Consider the following 7,020-nt stretch of genomic DNA (forward strand, 5'->3'; position numbering starts at 1 on the left):
ACCCCACCTTGAAGTTTCGGGACCCCACTTTGGGTCCCGACCCCATCTTTGGGAAACACTGCTCTAAGGTGCCTCAGAAAGCAGAGTGGTACCACTTTTCTTTTTATGGTGTCCTGTAAATAAAATCCTGATCAATAAATTGGAAGCCTGAATAAAACATCAGAAAACMAGTTGGTTCTCTTTCAGAAGGCTTTATTSTCATCCGACTCCAACCAGGCSYACAGCAGCCACACAGCAGGGCTCAGAGTGGAAAAGGCCTTGGTCTTATCAGGACAGCAATAACAACAATAACACCCTGTCTAGCAGCTGGCGTCTGTGCCAGGCTGAATCTAAGAGATGACTGAATAATAATAACTGAATAATGACAAATCAACATCTTAACATGTCTGACTTCCTGGTCATACCCCTGCAGGTGGTACCTTTTACTTCAGACATTTGAATGGAACCACCTTTGTTATGCAGACAGAAAGGCCTCATATGATACGACACATTAACAGTCATTCTCTTTTTAAACCATATGACTGCAATGATCAGAATGTAAAATAAAAGACTGCCCCCTACCTAGACTGCCAAGTTACGTGGTGGAGAGGTTTGAGTGTCCCAGTGATCCTAGGAGCTATCTTGTCAGAGGCTTCATGCCCCCCGGTAGGGTTACCCAAGGAACAGGTCCTAGGTGAGGGATCAGACAAAGTCTTCTTATGACGAGTGCAATAAATGGATTCAGTGTTCCCTCACCCGGATGCAGGTCACCTGGGCTCCACCCTGGAGACAGGCGTGGAAATAGGGCACGCTGGTAAGCACCTGGTGGCCAGGCTTATGCCTATGGAGCCCTGCCGGGTATAAACTGAAGAGGAGATGTGGTCCTYCTTCCCATGGGCTCACCACCTGTGGGAGGGGCCATAGGGGTCAGGTGCAATGTGTGTTGGGCAGTGGTCGAAGGTGGGGATGTTGGCAGTCTGATCCTTGGCTAGAGAAGCTGGTTTAGGRACGTGGAATGTCACCTCTCTGGTGGGGAAGGAGCCTGAGCTGGTGTGTGAGGTTGAGAGGTTCCAACTAGATATAGTTGGACTCATCTCAATGCACCGCTCTGTCTTTGGAACCAGTCTCCTCCAGAGGGGTTGGACACTCTTCCACTCTGGAGTTGCCCATGCTGAGAGGTGCCAAGCAGAAATGCACATACTTATTGCCCTCCATCTCGGTGCCTGTATGTTGGGGTTCACCCTGGTGAATGAGAGGGTAGCCTCCCTCCTCCTATGGGTGGGGGGACGGATCCTGACTGTTGTTTGTGCCTATGCGCCTAACAGCAGTTCAGATTACCCACCCTTTCTGGAGTCCTTGGAGGAGGTGCTGGAGAGCGCTYCTAACGGGGACTCCCTCGTTCTGCTGGGGGACTTCAGCGCTCATGTGGGTAATGACAGTGAGACCTGGAGGGGCGTGGTTGGGAGGGACGCCCCCCTGACCTGAATCCAAGTGATGTTTTGTTATTGGACTTCTGTTCTCATCATGGATTGTCCATAATGAACACCATGTTCAAACATAAGGGTGTCCATATGTGCTCTTGGCACCAGGACACCCTAGGCCGCAGTTCAATGATCGACTTCGTTGTCATTTAATCTGATCTGTGGCCACATGTTTTGAAAACTCAGGTGAAGAGAGGGGCAGAGCTGTCAACTGACCACTACGTGGTGGTGAGTTGGCTCTGTTTGTGGGGTAGGATGCCGGTCAGACCTGGCAGACCCAAACGTATAGTGAGGGTCTGCTGGGAACATCAGTCAGAGTCTCCCATCAGACGAAGCTTCAACGCAGACCTCCGGGAGAACTTTGAACACGTTCCGGAGGAGGTGGGGGACATTGAGTCTGAGTGGGCCRTGTTCCATACCTCCATTGTCGAGGCGGCAACCCTCAAACCAGCTGGTGGACATCGGCGGTGAGGGATGCTGTCAGGCTGAAGAAGGGGTCCTAACGGGTCTCTTTGGCCTGTGGGACTCCGGAAGCAGTCAATAGGTATCGGCAGTCCAAGCGGATTGTGGCTCGGGTGGTCGCTGAGGCAAAAAACTCGGGTGTGGAAGGAGTTCGGAGGGGCCCTGGAAAAAGACTTCCGTACAGCTTCTGGGTGATTCTGGTCCACTATCCGGCGTCTCAGGGGGACGAAAGTGGTTCACCACCAACAATGTTTATGATGGGGATGGTGCGTTGCTGACCTCAACTCAGGACATTGTGGGTCAGTGGGCAGAGCTCCTCTGTGGCAAGGTGCCATGGGTGGATGAGATTCACTCGGAGTTCCTAAAGGCTCTTGATGTTGTGGGGTTGCGTTAGTTGACGCAAATCTACAATTTTGCGTAGACATTATGGGCAGTTCCCCTGGATTGGCAGACCAGGGTGGTCCCCCTATTTAAGAAGGGGGACCGCAGTGTGTGTTCCAACTACAGAGGGATCACACTTCTGAGCCTCCCTGGTAAGGGAGTATGGGGTACCAGGCCAGTTGATATGTGCTGTATGGACAGAATTTCAAGGAGCAACCAAGGTGTTGAAGGGATCCATTTTTGTGACCTCAGGATCGCATCTCTGCTTTTTGTGGATGATGTGGTCCTATTGGCTTCATCAGATCCTGATCTCCAGCTCTAACTGGAGCAGTTCACAGCCGAGTGTGAAGCGGCCGAGATGAGGATCAGTGCCTCCAAATCTGAGACCATGATCTTGATCTGGAAAAGGGTAGGGTGCCTTCTCCGGGTCGGGGAGGAGGTCCTTCCCCAAGTGGAGGAGTTTAAGTATCTCGGAGTCTTATTCATGAATGAGGAAAGAATGGAGCGGGAGATTGACAAGTGGATTGGTGCTGCGTCTGCAGTGATGCGGGCGTTGTACCAGTCTGTCACGGTGAAGAGAGAGCTGAGCCAGAAGGTGAAGCTATCAGTTTACGGGTCAATCTTTGTTCCTACCCTCATCTGTGGTCATGATTTTTGCGTAGTGACCAAAAATTTACACAAGGAAGAACCGATCTCTCATCACACTCACGGTTCAAGAATTATTGAAACAGACTATAGTTTTTACAGAAGTTGTGCCACATGGTGTGCTGACCGGATCAGTGAGCAGGTCCAGACAGATGGAGCACAGGAACTGATCCTCAGACCTCAGGTTGCACGTGTTGTTCAAACTGAATCAGGTGAAGTCCAACTGATCTTTGAGTGACTTTGTTTCATTCTCCATTCTGCCTGGACCCTCTTCTTCACCTCTTTACCACAYTCCCTTTTCTCCTGGACAGTGGACTCTACGTCCTTGAAGTCCTGCACCTTTGGGACCTCTGCTTCTTGTAGCCTCACTGTTCCACCTGCCTCACTCTCATCCACACCTGTTGTCTGTTTTGATAYGGCTAACTTTCATTCCTCTGCATACCTCCACCTCTTTAAGATCTCTTCCACCTGTTATCAWCACAGATCAGGTCATCTGCAAACATAATCATATCTGCGCAAAACGTTTTTCCTCTATTTATAGTAAAAAGTTGGTGTTTTGTTAACGTTCTGTTAAAGTTGTGAACAGAAAAATAAAAACAGCTGTTTGTTTGACAGTTCAGACAAATGAGTCTGGTGTTGCAGACTAATTCTCAATTATCCAGAAAACTCTCAGTCAGATGTTGTCCTTCTGCCTGTGGGGAAGCTGAATCACTGTCATACCAGCTCCATCTGAAAGCTGCTGGTTTTCCCCTCGACTTGTCACTACACGCTCCTTAAAATAACTCCACRCACAGTGAATATGAAACTGTGAAAGACAGAAACATGAAAAAAAGTGCAATCACATGTCTGGGTTGTAAGTCTGTGTTTTTTGAGCATGTGTGTTTACGCCACCAGTCTCAGCCAGGAAAAGTGGGAGAAGAAGAGGAGAGGTGGACCACGGTGTGGTTAACCTCATAACGTCACGAGCTCTGCAGGGATTGGCTGCTGCTGGAGGCTGAAGGCTTTATAAACCAACCGGGAGCCTCGACTTCAGCAGCAGCAGCATCGACTCAGAGGACCAGGAGATTTAAAAAAACAGAGTTCTGCTAAAATCCTGCAGCTTCCTTCAACTGCAAACAAGGTCAGAGCAAATTCATCAAGGTTTTTCTTTCTGTATTCAGTCTTAAGACTTTTCTGCAAATGTTAAGTTTTCAGTTTATGTGAAGCAGTTTGAGTTAAAAACTGAACARGTTTTATGATGCAATAACAGATAAATGTTGATTTATTTATCTAAAAAAAGCTTAATTTAACTAAATTAATGCGACAGAAAATGTTTGCTTTGTTACACAAATGACTGGTCCTTGTTTGTGTAATTGGTTTATGCTCTTGTGTCTCAATAAGATTTAAATTTATCAGCYGAGAAACTTTACTCTTAGCTGATTAGAGGAAATAGTTTTTAGTTGGAGTTTTTCTTGTTAACACAAACTAACAAATGAAAGTGGAACTTAWTTTAATTTTAAACCCTTCTAAAAATATAACCTTTATTATAATCTAAACTTAGCCATTTGATGTAACTTTTACAACTCATTTCATTTAAATGAACTTTTTTAGTTTTTAATATGTCGTTTTAGACCGAAGTCTAAGATCCACATTAAAAGATTTTGAATAACTTAGATTTTTTACGACCAACTTTCATATAAACTTCAATTCAAACTTGTAAAATCCACTTTTATTGAAGATTCTGTGTTTTTATTGTAGATTATAAAATGTTTTACAATCTTTTTGGTACTATTTTCAGCTGAAAACAGAGTAGCTCTGTTTGTCTGTCTTAAAGAAATGTTAATAACAGCAGGGACAATAAACTCAATAAATGTGTAACATTATTAACTCCAACATTTTAAGTTTTGAGCTGATACGTTATGTTTTATTGCTGACAGTTGTTTTTTATTTACTTTAGTAATGTTAGAYTTTGCTGCTCAACTATCTGTATCAATTGTAGTAATGTAGTTATCATCTTTTATTAAAACCAACTTTATTAATTTAAAGTAACAATYAAATCATATCCTTTAAAACAGTCTAGTGTAGACCAGACAAAGAATGTCCCCGCTGTTAAGATCAAAAACTTTGTTCTCACAGAAACAGCTGGATAAGAACACACACATAAACACACTCTACAATGACACACACTAACATGGTCCTCACAAAGATAACAGCATGTTAGCATTATAGCTAACCATGCATTACTCTAATCTATCACAACCATAAAACTAAAACAGAATAATCAAAACAATTTTTTTTAGAAAACCAAAACATAAAAAACAATGTCTCCACTTTGTTTTAAAGAATATGGTTCCCACACACAGAGTGTACAAGAACACTTATTAGCATTACAGCTAACTATGACACCAAGTTTTAACTATTATAGCCACAGACCAACCTATAACCTAAAAAAGACTTAAAAAGATAAGAATGTTGCMACTGTAATAGTCTGATTTTCACAAAGTTCAGTGAACAAAAGTACACACACCATTACAGTTAACCACTCATTTAACTCGTATTTAACATAACCATAAAACCAAACCTCAACCCTCAAAACAAACTGTCAACTAACGTACSCACTTCGAAGGTCAAAAACACGGTCCTCACAACAGTAGGTGTGCAAGAATGCATGTTCCTCTGACTTTAATCCAACACAGTAAAATTAAACTGCAACCATCAAAACAAAGTTTGGTTTGTAAAGAAAACCAGAAAAGAATGTTCCACATTGAGGGACAAGAGTATAACCCTCAAACACATGAACACATTTAGCAGTTATACTGAACAAATTTTAATCTGCCAATACAAAAACTGTAACTATCAAAACAATTTCATTGGAAAGGAAAAAACTAGACAAGAATGTTGATTGAACCTATCCTTCAYAACAATAACAGCATTTTAGCATTAAAGCTAATCATGCATTGCTTTAACTTTAGGCTATYTTTACCATAAACCAAACCTCAGCCCTCAAAACAAACCTTTTAAAGAATAAATGTCAACCAGACAACAATGTCCCCACTTCGAAGGCCAATAATATGGTCCTCACAATGATAAGGACATGTTAGCATCATAGCTAACCATGTTTAACTTTAATCTATCATTACCATAAACCAAGCCTCAACCCTCAAAACAAACTTTAAGAATAAATGTCCATCAGACAACCATGTCCCCACTTTGAAGGTCATAACTCTGGTCCTCACAATGATAGGTATACAAAAATGTGTGTCACTGTAATTTTAATCTAAAACGATACAGAAAAAATTGTAAAGCAAACATAATATCCTCTGATAGTTAAGAAAAAGGCCCTGAGGACATTTTAGCATTACAGATGAGCTAACAGTGCTTTACTCCAATCATTACTATCAAACCCAAACTAAATAAAAGAGAAATAAAACCAGACGATAATGTTCTACATTAAAAGGTAAGAGTTTAACCTTCATAAAGATGAGCGTATTTTAGCAGTTAAATCTAATTAAGTTTTACTCTAACTTTAATCCAACAATAAAACCAAACTATCAAAACATTTTGAATGGAGAAGAAGAAAACTAGACAAGAATTTTGATGGTTAAGAACACGTCCCTCACAACAATGACAGCATTTTAGCATTATAGCGAATCGTGCATTGCTCTAACTCCAGGTCATCTTTACCAAAAACCAAACCTCAGCCCTCAAAACAAACTTTTTAAAGAATAAATTTTATTCTGGTTGACATTTAATGTCAACCACACAACAATGTCCCCACTTTGAAGACAATCACAATGGTAAGGACATGTTAGCATCATAGTTAACCATGTTTAACTTTAATCTATCATTACCATAAAGCAAACCTCAACCCTCAAAACAAACTTTAAGAATAAATGTCCATCAGACAACAATGTCCCCACTTGGAAGGTCATAACTCTGGTCCTCACAATGATACGTATACAAGAATGTGTGTTTCTGTAATTTTAATCTAAAACAATGTAGAAAAAAATTGAACACCAAACAATGTCCTAGTTTGATAGTTAAGAACATGACCCTCACAGTGATAAGGACATGTTAGCATCATAGTTAACCA

General features: G+C 42.0%; 1 protein-coding gene and 1 long non-coding RNA gene across 5 annotated transcripts in view; one reads left to right on the forward strand and one right to left on the reverse strand.

The window, feature by feature from the left end:
* Nucleotides 1–7,020, reverse strand: part of LOC106532414 (uncharacterized) — a 17,637-nt gene that overhangs the window by 4,612 nt on the left and 6,005 nt on the right. The gene's annotated exons all lie outside the window — the stretch shown is intronic.
* Nucleotides 3,807–7,020, forward strand: part of spp1 (secreted phosphoprotein 1) — a 12,519-nt gene continuing 9,305 nt past the window's right edge. For all 4 annotated transcript variants that reach the window (XM_014028453.1, XM_014028456.1, XM_014028455.1 and 1 more), the window contains exon 1: nt 3,807–4,068. The gene's annotated coding sequence lies outside the window, so the exon portion shown is untranslated. The remainder of the gene's footprint in view (nt 4,069–7,020) is intronic.

This window comes from Austrofundulus limnaeus, unplaced genomic scaffold, assembly GCF_001266775.1.
Source record: "Austrofundulus limnaeus strain Quisiro unplaced genomic scaffold, Austrofundulus_limnaeus-1.0 Scaffold765, whole genome shotgun sequence".
Classification (NCBI taxonomy): Eukaryota; Metazoa; Chordata; class Actinopteri; order Cyprinodontiformes; family Rivulidae; genus Austrofundulus; species Austrofundulus limnaeus.